This window comes from Schistocerca nitens, chromosome 2, assembly GCF_023898315.1.
Source record: "Schistocerca nitens isolate TAMUIC-IGC-003100 chromosome 2, iqSchNite1.1, whole genome shotgun sequence".
NCBI lineage: Eukaryota > Metazoa > Arthropoda > Insecta > Orthoptera > Acrididae > Schistocerca > Schistocerca nitens.
In genome coordinates this window covers 561,597,167-561,615,896 of record NC_064615.1, presented here as the reverse complement: position 1 = coordinate 561,615,896, position 18,730 = coordinate 561,597,167, and the positions used below count along the sequence as shown (strand labels likewise).

General features: G+C 42.4%; 1 long non-coding RNA gene across 2 annotated transcripts in view; it reads right to left on the bottom strand.

Moving 5' to 3' along the window:
* Positions 1-2,714: 2,714 nt before the first annotated feature.
* LOC126234491 (uncharacterized) overlaps positions 2,715-18,730 on the bottom strand; it is a 32,516-nt gene continuing 16,500 nt past the window's right edge. The window contains exons 2-4 of one of the 2 annotated variants that reach the window (XR_007544737.1): positions 4,938-5,169; positions 3,135-3,365; positions 2,715-2,943 (exon numbers count right to left, since the gene is read on the bottom strand). This is a non-coding gene — a long non-coding RNA (uncharacterized LOC126234491). Of the gene's footprint in view, positions 3,366-4,937; positions 5,170-18,730 lie in introns of both variants that reach the window. The other variant, XR_007544735.1, reaches the window with a different exon arrangement.

Here is an 18,730-nt window from a genome sequence, read left to right as displayed (position 1 = left end):
TGATTTCACATCTGATGTCGGTTTTTCTTCTGAGAGCTTCAGTTTTTTCTGCAGTCATCAAATATCAATATTCTATGCTTTTATCATTAGATCATAACGCACGAGATAAACATTTGATTTAAGACTCTTTGGATTAGCTGGGTAGTACAAACTAAAGGAAATGAAATACAGATGAAAAAGAAATCCAGTCTAAACATATCCAGTGGTACAAACTGAAACACAAATCATCGTGAAGAAGCTTACAGTTAGATGATAATGACTTGTAACTAACATTCTATTGAAGCAAAAATTTTCAATTCAAGTTCTTCCGTTCAGGACTACTTCAGGGAGATCTCGTTTAATACTGCAGCAATAGTCTGCCGGCATATGTTTGTTCCATCTCCCATGGTCTTAAGATCCCGAAGGAACCGTTCGCCTTGCTCGCCAATGACGCCTCCTAGGTTGTCAGGGAATTTATCAAGACTACGATATAGGAATGGACTCTCACACTTATATTACGTCTCACGACATGAAATGCTGACAGAATATCAGCTACGAGACTTTCATAGTTAACAGCTTTCGTATGACCTAGAAAGTTTTCCATCACCGCCTGGCGTGGGGAGAAAATTATTTTACCTCGACTGACAATTGGACAACAGACAATATCTGGCATATAGGCTCGCAGACTTTTACGTATGGGTCACTCCTTCTTGTTCCAGCGCCTACCTCGCACTCGGCTGTCCCACATGCAAAGAAAGCAGGGATACTTTGTAAATCCTCTCTGTTGTGTTTAATTCATTAGATAAAAAATTTTAGGCAACTGGTATATTTTGTGATCTGTCAAAGGCATTTGACTGTGTAAATCACACTATCCTTTTAAGTAAAGTAGAATATTATAGTGTAACAGGAAATGCTGCAAAATGGTTCAAATCTTATCTGGAATCTCTGGCGGGAAACAAAGGATGTTATTAGGTAAGAGGCATGTATCAAGCTATCAGGCATCATCCAACTGGGAACTAATTACATGTGGGTTCCCACAAGGTTCCATTTTAGAGCCCTTACTTTTTCTTGTGTATATCAATGACCTTTCATCAGTAACATTACCAGATGCCAAGTTCGTTTTGTTTGCCGATGATACAAACATTGCAATAAATAGCAAGTCAAGTGTAGTCTTAGAAAGATCAGCTAATAAAATATTTTTGGACATTAATCACCGGTTTGTAGACAATTCTTTGTCACTAAACTTTGAAAAAACACACTAGATGCAGTTCATAACTTGTAAGGGGTGTCCCACGAGTATATGCCTAACATACGATGACAAGCAGATAGACGAAGCGGACAGTGTTAAATTCTTGGGATTACAGCTTGATAATAAATTCAACCGGGGAAAGCACACTACAGAACTGCGGAAGCGTCTAAACAAATCTCTATTTACAATGCGAATTGAGTCAGACATAGGGGAAATAAAAATAAAAAAGCTGGCATACTATGCTTACTTTCATTCCATAATGCCATATGGGATTATTTTCTGGGGTAATTCATCAAGCCAAGCTAAAGTTTTCCCGGCACAAAAACGTGTAGTAAGAGTTATATGTGGTGTAAACTCAAGAACATCCTGCAGAAGCCTGTTTAGGGAACTAGGGATACTAACTACTGCTTCCCAATATATTTATGCCTTAGTGAAATTTGTCCTTAAAAATATATCACTTTTTCAAACCAATTCATGGAATCAATACTAGAAATAAGAATAATCTTCACAAGGATTTAAAGTACAAAAAGGTATGCATTATTCAGGAAGGCACATTTTCAATAACTTGCCAGCAGCCATAAAAAGCTGGCAACCAATGAAATTCAGTTTAAGAGAATCCTAAAGGAGTTATTGGTGGCCAAGTCCTTCTACTCCATTGATCCATTGATGAATTTCTCAGCAGAACCAACTGATTTGTGTGTATATGTATATAAGTACAAGATAACTTCTGCACAATTTCAGTGCAGTAATGTGTTCATTATAAATAAATGTGTGTGTGTGTGTGTGTGTGTGTGTGTGTGTGTGTGTGTGTGTAAGTACAATCTAACTTCTGCATCATTTGAGTGCAGTAATGTGTTCACTGTAAATAAGTATTATAGTACTTGTATTACACGTTTATTACCTTATAAATAAATAAAAATACTTTTTTTATTTTAAATTCAGTGCATTAGTATTTTTAAAATGATTCTTTCTTATAGCGTTTATTAAAAAATGACGATCACTCCACTTGGGACTTGTAGTATGGTACATTAGCTTATTTGTTTGAGTTGTAAATATTTGTCATGTACGGTTGTTTTTCTGACATGTGCTACATCCTGGAGGACCTCCTCACTACGAATCAATTGGAATGAAAGTAAATATAATCTAATCTAATCTGTTGGCCTAGCACGAAATTAACCGTTTAGAAATCCATGCATACTATACAGTTGTGTTCCTGATATTACAGTACGTTAATGCGAATCTTCATGTCATTAAGCTCCTTTCGTAAATACACAGAATGAACAAGTGGAACAGGTATATAAATATTTCCATTGTCTTCCAGAACACACTATAGACTGTGTTTTTAAGTGTGTAGAAACAATGACAAAGTATCACCAGTCATCTGGATTGTACGATGTAATCCTTAATTCTTGGAGAAGATCTGAGACATTATGGTAATAAACAAATTTGTTTTCCTCTTTAGTATATGAAGGAAACACTCTCTTCTTTAGATGATATGAGGCTTTTACAGTATCAATCAGTACATATTTTTCTTGCATTCTAGGCTAACACTTCGGCTGCAAATTTGGAGAGACTCAAATCAGAGCAATGTTCATTCTGTTCAGACTAATGGGAAGTTGTGGACTGTGACGGATTAGAGGAAAACACGTAAAAGGCACTTTCTTCATCTGTCTCCGGCTTTCCGTCGCTGTCCTCGTCTGCAGATGGAGTAAATCCTGTAAAAAGTGGATGTGGTAGCTCATCAGAGTGCATAGTACGTTTATTGTTGAGAGCATATTAGGATACGGTATTTTATGTATGTTTTTCCTGCCAGTTCCCTTTGTAATAAAGTTACAAAAAGAGCAGTCACTTGTGTGATCCACTGCTTCTAGCCAGAACATGGAAATTCCGATAAATAAACCCTTACGCTATCCTTTCGTCCAGTCACGCAGCATCCCCTCATAGTTGTGACATACGGGATTTGCTGCCCATGTTTTGTCTTGGTGGCCAAATTACCCTGTATAAGCTCGCCTCACAAAGAATGTTATGTCACGTCTTTGACGAAGAAGGGTGTAGTATCCACAAAATGTAACAGAAACTGTCTGGATGATTGTTACATTGACGTATCTTCGTAAACCGTACTGAAATGACATCAGCTCTGAAAGAAAAAAGTTGCAGTATATCAATTCTATCGGTAACATAAAATACGTAAGTAATTAGTCATACTACAAACAACTGGAAAGGAAATGTCTGAACTGCATGAAAGCCAGAGCATGGAAAGCAAAACCGATTCCCGACTTGAAATGAATAGACGAGGACCAGAAAAAAAAGTTTCATGCAACTGAGAGTTCGAAAAAAGTTGATGACCACTGTTATATAGTGCTGACTTTATATCACAGAACAAAATGATTGTCTGCCCCATTCTCCTTCACACATTTACGCCTCTGCCTGTTTGGTAACAATTTATTTGAATTTAGACTTCTGAAAGGAGAATCTGCAAAGAATGCTCTAAATTAAAACATTCGGGTTCCCTCTGGGCAAAGCTGTAATTGAAACATGTCCACTTGTACAAACACCGAGACAACAATAACAACAGTATCACGAAAAGTAGTCGAAATTTATTTCTTTTCAAGGTCCAAAGCGTAGAAATATTGGAATAGCCATATCGGGATTGAAAATGAACGTAGAAAAAATACGCAGATATAAGTGTCACTACAACATAATACAGGCCTGAGGCAGTGCAATGGAACCGCTGATTATGAACTCATAGATGCAAATGTTACTGTTGCCTATGGAGCAAAATAAGGTCTTAATATTAGACTGGCTTTGTGATTTAATTGAAAAAATCTTTTGCTTTCAGTGGAAAGAAATCGTGAACGAAAGGAGCTTCAGCCGTACCCCAAAGAAGTTGCTATTCGCGATCTATAACTAAATTATCTGGCGACTAACGTCGCAACCTCAGTAATAGTGCTCGCAGATAATATTTCTACTTATACATATACGGAATCCTAAAACCGGAAATAGTAGTGAAGTTCAGGTAGACTTTCAAAAAATCGATGTTTCGTACAAGAATTGGTACCTGACTGTCAACATAAAGGAATGTAACGTTATGCACATAAAGAGGGGAAAAGACGAATTTATGGTTGATTAAATCCATCTGTCAGCGGAAACAATCACAAACTGATGTTGAGATGCACTTGCAGAGGATTCGCCCATAGCTGTTTAAGTAAATCGACCACATACAGCTATTTGTTGGAGAGGCAGAAACCACACTGCCTTTCATAGAAATAATGCTAACGAAACGCTTGTTCGATCTATTATTATAAACTGATCGTCAGTCTTTGATATATTTGTTCATCCAACTGCAGTGGCAGACCTCACAAGAGACACGTTATGCATTACGGTGAGGCTTACTAGACGTCCGATATCCCACGTTACAAGTAAAAACTCAACGAAAGAATCATTTTCTCCCACATATGCTACAAGAAGTTACCACAACGGTAATATCCAGAAAGTCAAACTTACGTAGAGCCTTACTGGTAGTCATTTTTATTAATAATAAAAAAATAGTTTCGCATTCTAGTTTGCTACCATACTGCATTTCAATAAACGTTTTCCTTCAAGATCGCTCATGAGATATTTATTTATTACATATTTCGGCGCATTCATCTTCAGACACAAACAAATTACATTACATACGTTACCAACACAAGATGAAGTGTGGCCTTACCTAGAACAACACACGATCTTAGACTCAAAATTCTGCCTCAAGCAGTTGAGTTTTCATTTGACAAGGTGAAGTGACAACTGCTGACACGGTGTCAAAGAGTGCATTAGGAAAGACGAACAGCCGCAAGGCTTTGAAAAATAGAATTCTGCTGTGACTTCGTAGGCTTCGCTATTTTTTCCCAATAGCACCTCCGAACGAAGTACATGATCTTCCACATATTCCGGATGTGCTCCTAAGAAAGGAAGAAGATTAGGATTTAACGTCTCGTCGAAAATGCACTAATTAGAAACTGAGCACAAATTTAAATTGAACAATCATGCGAACAACAAATCAAGGCGACCTAAATCTAGATGGCCGGAGGGGGATACGCACCCCGCTGCTCCGAAAAGCGAGAGTATACAGAAGTGATCACTCTAAAGGAAGGTAGAACATGGAGACCAGATGACCCTTGAAACAGTCCCTATCAACTTTAATCGAGTTGGAAAATTGTAATCGTGTGGGAAGCACCTTTACACTGTAGCCAGCGTCTATGTAACTGAGCCGCCCCCTTTTCAAAGTGTTACAAATATTAATAACGTTAAGTTCCTTGCTGTTCTTTACTATGGCGCCAGGGGAGTCACGAATATGGTCAACATGATATTACCCCCACTTCCAGAGTTCAGACCCTTCGCGCAACTATGGAATCTGACAAAGATTGACTTTATCCTACACTGAAGCGCCAAAGAAACTGGTATAGGCATGCGTATTCAAATACAGCAATATGTAAAGAGGCAGAAAACGGTGCTGCGTTCGGCAACGACTATATAAAATGACAATGTTTAACGCAGTTGTTACATCGGTTACTGCTGTTACAATGGCAGGTTATCAAGATATAATTGAGTTTGAACGTGGCGTTATAGTCGGCGCACGAGCGATGGGACACAGCATCTCCGAGGTAGCGATTAAGTGGGGATTTTCACGTTCGACACGACTGAAGAGAATCGTTCAACGTGACAGAAGCGCAACCCTTCCGCAAACTGCTGCAGATTCCAATGATGGGCCATCAACAAGTGTCAGCGGGCGAACCATTCAACGAAACATCATCGATATAGGCTTTCTGAGCCGAAGGCCCACTCGTGTACCCTTGATGACTGCATGACACAAAGCTTTACGCCTCGTCTGGGCCCGTCAACACCGACATTGGACTGTTGATGACAGGAAAAATGTTGCCTGGTCGGACGAGTCTCGTTCCAAATTGTATCGAATGGATGGACGTGTACGGGTATGGAGACAATCTCATGAATCCGTGGACTCTGCATGTCAGCAGGGGACTGTTCAAGCTGGTGGAGGCTCTGTAATGGTGTGTAAGGCGTGTGCAATTGAAGTGATATGAGATCCCTGATACGTCTAGATACGACTGTGTCAGATGACACGTACGTAAGCATCCTGTCTTATCATCTGCATCCAACCATGCCCATTGTGCACCCAGCGGACTTGCGCAAATCCAGCAGGACAATGCGACACCCCACACGACCAGAATTGCTACAGAGTGACTCCAGCAACACTCCTCTGAGTTTAAACACTACCGCTGGCCAACAAACTCCCCAGACATGAGCATTATTGAGCATATCTGGGAAGCCTTGCAACGTGTTGTTCAGAAGCGATCTCCGCCCCTTGTACTGTTACGGATTTATGGAGAGCCCTCCAGGATTCATGGTGTCAGTTCCCTCCAGCACTACTTCAGACATTAGTCGAGTTCATGCCACGTCGTGTTACGGCACTTCTGGGAGCTCGCGGGGCCCTACACGATATTAGGCAGGTGTAACAGTTTCTTTAGCTTTTCAGTGTATAAAAACGTAAACAAAGTAACAAACTCAGTGTTATCGTTTGATTATACTTTTGATTATGGTATACAATTCTTTTATTAGTTTACTTAGTCTTTACTCAATTGGTCATATGTGTCGTTGATATCGTGAAATACATCACAACATACTCAGAGTATTACTTAAAAGTATTAAAAGAGAATAACTAAGCCTCGTTCTGTGAAACTCGAGAATGAAATTAATACAAAAACAATGATAAACATAAAGTGTAATACAAGTGATTAGTTTCACCTTCCAAATAATTGTAATTGACAAGAAAAGGAGACGATGTGAGCTATGGGACAGTGGTTATTGCCTGAAATTGTGGAAAACAGTGGATAACGCAAATGAAGATGGCTGTCGAGTACACGTCTGTATCATCTTTACATGATTGGCTTCCCTGCTTCCGATTAAGTTTTCGAAATTTTCGACTATGATGAAACAATCAAAGAAGGCAAACGCACTCACAAATCAACGGTATTATCTACTCGTATCTTCATTTCAGTGATTGACATGCCTATGGAAATTAATTAAATGGTGGCCTCGGAGTTTTTCGGATTGGGATCCATGTAACAGATTTCTTGGTTTCAAAGAATCACGAAATTTAGGAGATATTCAACATTTTCATCCTCCTTTCGAGGTAGTCAGTCAGGTCCTGGCGCGGCTTGATCATCGAGAAAATAAAATTAAGTAGGCCTTAAGTTTTCCTGCACAAAAGAGAGGGAAGTCACCAGAGCAAGTTTTGAACTAAGGTTTGCAAACCAGCATTTGTCATTAAGAGCCATAATATCTGTTTAAAATGTGTGCTGCACATATTGCTTGAAGAGTAATTAAGGACATTCTAGCTACATAAAAGTCGCTCCCCTGTGTTGTATTCACAGTCGGCCACAAATTTTTATTCTGATCAGTTATTTTTCATTACGTATACATACTGACAGTAAGGCCTCACTCGCATTTTAGGAAAAACTATTACCTACGAAATGTATAGAAACATGTTTTCGTTCGTGGACTATTTTAGGACCGCTGGAACTGCCGACCGATCATCTTAATACAAGGTTTCAGAGATTTTAACAAATGTTGAGATGGTTACTTAAACATGTCTACGCACGACACCTTTTTCCCCTCACCCACCCCTTTTATCTCTCTCTCTCTCTCTCTCTCTCTCTCTCTCTCTCATACACACACACACACACACATACTATCCAGTCAGCGCTTATGGTCATTCTCTAATGATCTCCACTCCGAAAAGATGATGAACTAAGTTTTCCGTCGTTCCCCTACAACAAATTCGCTTTACAGGAGACAATGTTGTACCTCGAGGATGTGTACCTAGTGACTATGACGTTTCCTGGTCTGTGTTTCAGCCGAGTGAGCAATTTGGTAACCGTACGAAGGAATAAGACCGCCATGCGGTTTCCAGCATTTTCTAGTGCTTTAGTTGCAGTGAGGCATGAGATTGTGTTTAGTGCAGTATTTGTAAATGTTACGAGGTCTACATATTTAAATGCTAAATAACACATTAAAACTATTTGGAACATGTTGTTAATTCTTCAGTTACAGAATTTTATGGCCAGTAAAATTATGTATATTTTTAACACTAGTCGTATAACGTGTTGAAGGTTAAGGCTTATTTCGTCGATCGCGCATCATCTTGTACCTTGAAACCGAAGAAGGTCTTCTACCAAGGATGATGTGATACCGCATTTCCATATGAACTCAGTTTCATGGAAATTTGTGGTAGATTTCAGTAGCTTCTATTTCATAATGTATTTAAGTTGTAAATGGATTTTGATAATACTTCTACTTAATTTGATTCCACTTAATTGGTGGGTAGCAGAGTAACAATGGAACACATAGACTGATTAAATACTCAACAGACAAGGTTCTCTATTACACAACTTTAAAATTTCAGTAGAATATTTTCTTCTGGATACATACCGTGTTGTACGTTGGTACATTTTTTCATATTAAAATGTTTTGTATTGTATATTGTGTATATGCACGTGAAATGTGATGTAATGTTCTGCTCACACACAAACTAATTTCGTAGCGTCGTATATTTCCGGATTCGGCGTGATTTGAATATATATATATATATATATGAGGGTTGAAACTCTAATAGTGGTAACTATTTATTTACAGCTCGTACAAAATAGATAGGTGTTTCAGAGTTTTACTGACCTTCAAAGTAGTCACCAGCATTGTGTATAACCCGTTGCCAGCGATGTGGAACTCGTAGGATACTCTTAGCAGTGCCAGTTGTGTTGACAGTTCGAGCGACGCGGTTTATTGCCCGACGAATTTGTATCAGTTCTGAAGCGAATGCCGTGAAGTGTTTCCTTCAGTTTAGAAATCGAGTTGAACTTACGAGGGCTTAAGTCAGTCGACTGCAGTAGTTGGTATATCACAAAGCAGCCCCATCAGACAAACAACTCAGTAAAGCTTGCACTGTACGTGCTTGAGTATTGTCCTACAAAATGATGCTCAGGTCCTCCAGAAAGTGTCATCACTTCTTGTTCTATGCTGTTCATTTTTGGAACACAACCTACGACCAGCTTAGAAGAAAATGTTCGAAAGTGTGTGAAATCTTATGGGACTTAACTGCTAAGGTCATCAGTCCCTAAGCTTACACACTACTTAACCTAAATTAGCCTAAGGACAAACACACATACCGATGCCCGAGGGAGAACTCGAACCTCTGCCGGGACCAGCCGCACAGTCCATGGCTGCAGCGCTTTACACCGCTCGGCTAATCCCGCGCGGCGACCAGCTTAGAGACAGAAGTGATGAGACTTTCTGCAGGACCTGACCATCATTTTGCAGGACAATGCTCAAGCACGTACAGTGCAAGCTGTTACTGATTTGTTTGACTGATGGGGCTGCTAAGTGCTATACCACCTAATGCACTCCCCTGACTTAAGCCCTCGTGAGTTGAACTCGATTCCTAAACTGGAGGAAACACCTCACCGCATTCACTTCAGAACTGCTACAAATTCGTCGGGCAGCAGACCGCGTCGCTCAAACTGTCAACACAGCTGGCACTGCTAAGAGTATCCTACGTCATCCACACCGCTGGCAACGGGTTATACACAATGCTGGTGACTACTTTGAAGATCAATAAAACTTTGAATCACGTGTCTATTTTGTACGAGCTGTAAATAAATAGTTGCCACTGTTAGAGTTCCAACCCTCATATATATTTGTTGTTGACCAAAACTGTTCCCGTCTGTTGGTCACAGTTTCGTGGAATTCTCAGTGTCGCGCCGACCGTACTCACTTTCTCATGAAATGCTGATGAATAAAAGTAATGATTTTTAGTTCAGTCTCACTAAATAAATGTTCTTCTGCGAAAACCCATTTATTTTTCTTTGATGAAATAATACTTTCGTATTAATATAATGATGGTTTCGTTAATAGCCCATCCAATGATTTGTTTTCTATGACGGCCAGCCCAGAACAGAAGATGACTTAATCCTCTTACTCTTAATTATTACGTCCAGAGATCATACTGTCTCAGAGATAATTTTTAAACACTGTCCGCTACTGTGAGCGCAGTCACTGAGTAATGTCTTTGCTCCCACTCTCGCTGCACAGATTCTACACACATACACATGGTATAGAAATGGTATATTACAACATTTAGAAAAACCTTACTTTCCCAGGTGATTTTTTTTTTTATTTCGGAAAAAGACTGCAGCATACGAAACGTGAATGGTATCATTTAAAAATAGAATCAGAGAATATATTAAACCTTTGTTACAGGGCTTGCTAGACGGGAAGTCTGGAAGCTGTTACAAGGTACAACACTCTCCCCAATTTTCATTGGCAGCATTTGGCCGGCAAGGAGAGGAGAGGTGGTGGCGTAAAGTTCCTAATCACCAGACTTTGCGCCAATGTCCTGGTTTAAATTCCAGACCTCTCCGCGTTGTCTCATGAAGTGAGGGCACGTGACACTATTGATAATGATCCGTCCATTGGATAGGGACGTTCCGCTGGCGTTCCCTTGTTGCTATTCGCTAGACGTAGGCCATGTGCTGCCACCGGGTTTCACCCGCTCTCATTCGTTATCATCGTCATCATCTTCATCACACAACACAAATATCACACTACACTACACACGCGCACATACGTAATTCATACATTTAATATTACAAATACTGTAATGGAGCATGTTACAAATAAATAAACAAAACAAACACTTCACTACAATGATAAGCGGTGCAAGACTAAAGATTTCAAACAGCTTTATTAAGAACGCATGTTAAAAATGGGTTTCTCCAATCCACTGCTTGAGCACCGTTCTCCCTATACATAGGCAGTTTACCTCAAACTTCATAATGGCGCCAACGGACAGCTGTTGTTTCGGCAAATGAAGAAGCGAATATAAGGGGCAGCACCTACTTCGGTGTACTAAGTCCTGCATGCGGAGATCATTACCTAATAGTCGATATAATTTTCTAGTAACTATCCAATGAAGACACGAGATTTAGGAATCACATATCCAGTGCTAGAATTTTACGCGGTGAAATGCTACTGACCAGTCATTTTCACTGAACACAAACATTTATGTACAAGAGTCTGACACTTTTGTAAATTGCCATCTATTCTGCTAACCGTTAGCTACTCCTAATACAAATAATATTAAGAATTTTTTGCCCTTGACTGAACTTTTGCACTCGCAAAGAGCGTCATTTCCATTAACCACTAACTCATTTTTTTCATCTTCAGCTAGTGTCACCCTTAACCTACTTAAGTAATAGGCTTTACAGAGTTACCTCCTGAACTGCCCGTCCATTACGTTGGTGGCACTAAAGGCACTATAATGTACAACAGAACACGCATTTATGGCCAGCTGAGATGTATATGGTAGCAATTTCAACACCCAAACATGTCTTGTAAGACTTTCTAGATTGTATACAGGGTGGTCCATTGATAGTGACCGGGCCAAATATCTCACGAAATAAGCATCAAACGAAAAAACTACAAGAACGAAACTCGTCTAGCTCGAAGGGGGAAACCAGATGGCGCTATGGTTGGCCCGCTAGATGGCGCTGCCATAGGTCAAACGGATATCAACTGTGTCTTTTTTTAAATAGGAACCCCCATTTTTATTACATATTCGTGTAGTACGTAAAGAAATATGAATGTTTTAGTTGGACCACTTTCTTCTGTAATAGTCACAAACGTATAAGTACGTGGTATCACATAACATTCCGCCAGTGCGGACGGTATTTGCTTCGTGATACATTACCCGTGCTAAAATGGACCGTTTACCAATTGCGAAAAAGGTCGATATCGTGTTGATGTATGGCTATAGTGATCACAATGCCCAACGGGTGTGTGCTATGTATGCTGCTCGGCATCGCCGGATAGTTACGTTATTTAAGGAAACAGGAAGTGTTCAGCCACATGTGAAACGTCAACCACGACCTATAACAAATAATGATGCCCATGAACCATGGACCTTGCCGTTGGTGGGGAGGCTTGCGTGCCTCAGCGATACAGATAGCCGTACCGTAGGTACAACCACAACGGAGGAGTATCTGTTGAGAGGCCAGACAAACGTGTGGTTCCTGAAGAGGGGCAGCAGCCTTTTCAGTAGTTGCAAGGGCAACAGTCCGGATGATTGACTGATCTGGCCTTGTAACAATAACCAAAATGGCCTTGCTGTGCTGGTACTGCGAACGGCTGAAAGCAAGGGGAAACTACGGCCGTAATTTTTCCCGAGGGCATGCAGCTTTACTGTATGATTAAATGATGATGGCGTCCTCTTGGGTAAAATATTCCGGAGGTAAAATAGTCCCCCATTCGGATCTCCGGGCGGGGACTACTCAAGAGGATGTCGTTATCAGGAGAAAGAAAACTGGCGTTCTACGGATCGGAGCGTGGAATGTCAGGTCCCTTAATCGGGCAGGTAGGTTAGAAAATTTGAAAAGGGAAATGGATAGGTTAAAGTTAGATATAGTGGGAATTAGTGAAGTTCGGTGGCAGGAGGAACAAGACTTCTGGTCAGGTGACTACAGGGTTATAAACACAAAGTCAAATGGGGGTAATGCAGGAGTAGGTTTAATAATGAATAGGAAAATAGGAACGCGGGTAAGCTACTACAAACAGCATAGTGAACGCATTATTGTGGCCAAGATAGATACGAAGCCCACACCTACTACAGTAGTACAAGTTTATATGCCAACTAGCTCTGCAGGTGACGAAGAAATTGAAGAAATGTATGATGAAATAAAAGAAATTATTCAGATAGTGAAGGGAGACGAAAATTTAATAGTCATGGGTGACTGGAATTCGAGTGTAGGAAAAGGGAGAGAAGGAAACGTAGTAGGTGAATATGGATTGGGGCTAAGAAATGAAAGAGGAAGCCGCCTGGTAGAATTTTGCACAGAGCACAAATTAATCATAGCTAACACTTAGTTTAAGAATCATGAAAGAAGGTTGTATACATGGAAGAACCCTGGAGATACTAAAAGGTATCAGATAGATTATATAATGGTAAGACAGAGATTTAGGAACCAGGTTTTAAATTGTAAGACATTTCCAGGGGCAGATGTGGACTCTGACCACAATCTGTTGGTTATGACCTGTAGATTAAAACTGAAGAAACTGCAAAAAGGTGGGAATTTAAGGAGATGGGACCTGGATAAACTGAAAGAACCAGAGGTTGTAGAGATTTTCAGGGAGAGCATAAGGGAACAATTGACAGGAATGGGGGAAAGAAATACAGTAGAAGAAGAATGGGTAGCTTTGAGGGATGAAGTAGTGAAGGCAGCAGAGGATCAAATAGGTAAAAAGACGAGGGCTAGTAGAAATCCTTGGGTAACAGAAGAAATATTGAATTTAATTGATGAAAGGAGAAAATATAAAAATGCAGTAAATGAAGCAGGCAAAAAGGAATACAAACGTCTCAAAAATGAGATCGACAGGAAGTGCAAAATGGCTAAGCAGGCATGGCTAGAGGACAAATGTAAGGATGTAGAGGCTTATCTTACTAGGGGTAAGATAGATACTGCCTACAGGAAAATTAAAGAGACCTTTGGAGATAAGAGAACCACTTGTATGAATATCAAGAGCTCAGATGGAAACCCAGTTCTAAGCAAAGAAGGGAAAGCAGAAAGGTGGAAGGAGTATATAGAGGGTCTATACAAGGGCGATGTACTTGAGGACAATATTATGGAAATGGAAGAGGATGTAGATGAAGATGAAATGGGAGATACGATACTGCGTGAAGAGTTTGACAGAGCACTGAAAGACCTGAATCGAAACAAGGCCCCCGGAGTAGACAAGATTCCATTGGAACTACTGGCGGCCTTGGGAGAGCCAGTCCTGACAAAACTCTACCATCTGGTGAGCAAGATGTATGAAACAGGCGAAATACCCTCAGACTTCAAGAAGAATATAATAAAGTACCTCGTCTCCTACCTTCCCAACTTTACAGAAGCTCTCCTGCGAACCTTGCAGAACTAGCACTCCTGAAAGAAAGGATATTGCGGAGATATGGCTTAGCCACAGCCTGGGGGATGTTTCCAGAATGAGATTTTCACTCTGCAGCGGAGTGTGCGCTGATATGAAACTTCCTGGCAGATTAAAACTGTGTGCCCGACCGAGACTCGAACTCGGGACCTTTGCCTTTCGCGGGCAAGTGCTCTACCAACTGAGCTACCGAAGCACGACTCACGCCCGGTACCCACAGCTTTACTTCTGCCAGTACCTCGTCTCCTACCTTCCCAACTTTACAGAAGCTCTCCTGCGAACCTTGCAGAACTAGCACTCCTGAAAGAAAGGATATTGCGGAGACATGGCTTAGCCACAGCCTGGGGGATGTTTCCAGAATGAGATTTTCACTCTGCAGCGGAGTGTGCGCTGATATGAAACTTCCTGGCAGATTAAAACTGTGTGCCCGACCGAGACTCGAACTCGGGACCTTTGCCTTTCGCGGGCAAGTGCTCTACCAACTGAGCTACCGAAGCACGACTCACGCCCGGTACCCACAGCTACTGGCAGAAATAAAGCCCCCAGGCTGTGGCTAAGCCATGTCTCCGCAATATCCTTTCTTTCAGGAGTGCTAGTTCTGCAAGGTTCGCAGGAGAGCTTCTGTAAAGTTGGGAAGGTAGGAGACGAGGTACTGGCAGAAGTAAAGCTGTGGGTACCGGGCGTGAGTCGTGCTTCGGTAGCTCAGTTGGTAGAGCACTTGCCCGCGAAAGGCAAAGGTCCCGAGTTCGAGTCTCGGTCGGGCACACAGTTTTAATCTGCCAGGAAGTTTCATATCAGCGCACACTCCGCTGCAGAGTGAAAATCTCATTCTGGAAACATCCCCCAGGCTGTGGCTAAGCCATGTCTCCGCAATATCCTTTCTTTCAGGAGTGCTAGTTCTGCAAGGTTCGCAGGAGAGCTTCTGTAAAGTTGGGAAGGTAAGAGACGAGGTACTGGCAGAAGTAAAGCTGTGGGTACCGGGCGTGAGTCGTGCTTCGGTAGCTCAGTTGGTAGAGCACTTGCCCGCGAAAGGCAAAGGTCCCGAGTTCGAGTCTCGGTCGGGCACACAGTTTTAATCTGCCAGGAAGTTTCATATCAGCGCACACTCCGCTGCAGAGTGAAAATCTCATTCTGGAAGAATATAATAATTCCAATCCCAAAGAAAGCAGGTGTTGACAGATGTGGAAATTACTGAACTATCAGTTTAATAAGCCGCGGCTGCAAAATACTAACGCGAATTCTTTACAGACGAATTGAAAAACTAGTAGAAGCCGACCTCGGGGAAGATCAGTTTGGATTCCGTAGAAATACTGGAACACGTGAGGCAATACTGACCTTAAGACTTATCTTAGAAGAAAGATTAAGGAAAGGCAAACCTACGTTTCTAGCATTTGTAGACTTAGAGAAAGCTTTTGACAATGTTAACTGGAATACTCTCTTTCAAATTCTAAAGGTGGCAGGGGTAAAAAACAGGGAGCGAAAGGCTATTTACAATTTGTACAGAAACCAGATGGCAGTTATAAGAGTCGAGGGACATGAAAGGGAAGCAGTGGTTGGGAAGGGAGTAAGACAGGGTTGTAGCCTCACCCCGATGTTATTCAATCTGTATATTGAGCAAGCAGTAAAGGAAACAAAAGAAAAATTCGGAGTAGGTATTAAAATCCATGGAGAAGAAATAAAAACTTTGAGGTTTGCCGATGACATTGTAATTCTGTCAAAGACAGCAAAGGACTTGGAAGAGCAGTTGAACGGAATGGATGGTGTCTTGAAGGGAGGATATAAGATGAACATCAACAAAAGCGAAACGAGGTTAATGGAATGTAGTCGAATTAAGTCGGGTGATGTTGAGGGTATTAGATTAGGAAATGAGACACTTAAAGTAGTAAAGGAGTTTTGCTATTTGGGGAGAAAAATAACTGATGATGGTCGAAGTAGAGAGGATATAAAATGTAGACTGGCAATGGCAAGGAAAGCGTTTCTGAAGAAGAGAAATTTGTTAACATCGAGTATAGATGTAAGTGTCCGGAAGTCATTTCTGAAAGTATTTGTATGGAGTGTAGCCATGTATGGAAGTGAAACACGGACGGTAAATAGTTTGGACAAGAAGAGAATAGAAGCTTTCGAAATGTGGTGCTACAGAAGAATGCTGAAGATTAGATGGGTAGATCACATAACTAATGAGGAGGTACTGAATAGGATTGGGAAGAAGAGGAGTTTGTGGCACAACTTGACCAGAAGAAGGGATCGGTTGGTAGGACATGTTCTGAAGCATCAAGGGATCACCAATTTAGTATTGGAGGGCAGCGTGGAGGGTAAAAATCGTATGGGGAGACCAAGAGATGAATACACTAAGCAGATTCAGAAGGATGTAGGTTGCAGTAGGTACTGGGAGATGAAGAAGCTTGCACAGGATAGAGTAGCATGGAGAGCTGCGTCAAACCAGTCTCAGGACTGAAGACCACAACAACAACAACACGTAGGTGTTTTAGCTTCTGTCGCGGCTAATCCACACATCAGTAGTAGACAAATTGCGCGAGAATCTGGAATCTGAAAAACTTCGATGTTGAGAATGCTACATCAACATCGATTACACCCGTACAATATTTCTATGCAACAGGAATTGCATGGTGACGACTTTTAACGTCGTGTACAGTTCTGCCACTGGGCACAAGAGAAATTATGGGACGATGACATACACTCCTGGAAATTGAAATAAGAACACCGTGAATTCATTGTCCCAGGAAGGGGAAACTTTATTGACACATTCCTGGGGTCAGATACATCACATGATCACACTGACAGAACCACAGGCACATAGACACAGGCAACAGAGCATGCACAATGTCGGCACTAGTACAGTGTATATCCACCTTTCGCAGCAATGCAGGCTGCTATTCTCCCATGGAGACTATCGTAGAGATGCTGGATGTAGTCCTGTGGAACGGCTTGCCATGCCATTTCCACCTGGCGCCTCAGTTGGACCAGCGTTCGTGCTGGACGTGCAGACCGCGTGAGACGACGCTTTATCCAGTCCCAAACATGCTCAATGGGGGACAGATCCGGAGATCTTGCTGGCCAGGGTAGTTGACTTACACCTTCTAGAGCACGTTGGGTGGCACGGGATACATGCGGACGTGCATTGTCCTGTTGGAACAGCAAGTTCCCTTGCCGGTCTAGAAATGGTAGAACGATGGGTTCGATGACGGTTTGGATGTAGCGTGCACTATTCAGTGTCCCTCGACGATCACCAGTGGTGTACGGCCAGTGTAGGAGATCGCTCCCCACACCATGATGCCGGGTGTTGGCCCTGTGTGCCTCGGTCGTATGCAGTCCTGATTGTGGCGCTCACCTGCACGGCGCCAAACACGCATACGACCATCATTGGCACGAAGGCAGAAGCGACTCTCATCGCTGAAGACGACACGTCTCCATCCGTCCCTCCATTCACGCCTGTCGCGACACCACTGGAGGCGGGCTGCACGATGTTGGGGCGTGAGCGGAAGACGGCCTAACGGTGTGCGGGACCGTAGCCCAGCTTCATGGAGACGGTTGCGAATGGTCTTCGCCGATACCCCAGGAGCAACAGTGTCCCTAATTTGCTGGGAAGTGGCGGTGCGGTCCCCTACGGCACTGCGTAGGATCCTACGGTCTTGGCGTGCATCCGTGCGTCGCTGCGGTCCGGTCCCAGGTCGACGGGCACGTGCACCTTCCGCCGACCACTGGCGACAACATCGATGTACTGTGGAGACCTCACGCCCCACGTGTTGAGCAATTCGGCGGTACGTCCACCCGGCCTCCCGCATGTCCACTATACGCCCTCGCTCAAAGTCCGTCAACTGCACATACGGTTCACGTCCACGCTGTCGCGGCATGCTACCAGTGTTAAAGACTGCGATGGAGCTCCGTATGCCACGGCAAACTGGCTGACACTGACGGCGGCGGTGCACAAATGCTGCGCAGCTAGCGCCATTCGACGGCCAACACCGCGGTTCCTGGTGTGTCCGCTGTGCCGTGCGTGTGATCATTGCTTGTACAGCCCTCTCGCAGTGTCCGGAGCAAGTATGGTGGGTCTGACACACCGGTGTCAATGTGTTCTTTTTTCCATTTCCAGGAGTGTATTTTTTGCACGCGTTCTATTTAGCGACGGAGCGTCATTCACCAACAGCGGTAACGTAAACCGGCATAATATGCACTATTGGGCAACGGAAAATCCACGATGGCTGCGATAAGTGGAACATAAGCGACGGTGGGTTAATGTATGGTGCGGCATTATGGGAGGAAGGATAATGGCCCCCATTTTATCGATGGCAATCTAACTGGTGCAATGTATGCTGATTTCCTACGTAATGTTCTACCGAAATTACTACAAGATGTTTCACTGCATGACAGAATGGCGATGTACTTCCAACATGATGGATGTCCGGCACATAGCTCGCGTGCAGTTGATGCGGTATTGAATAGCATATTTCAAGA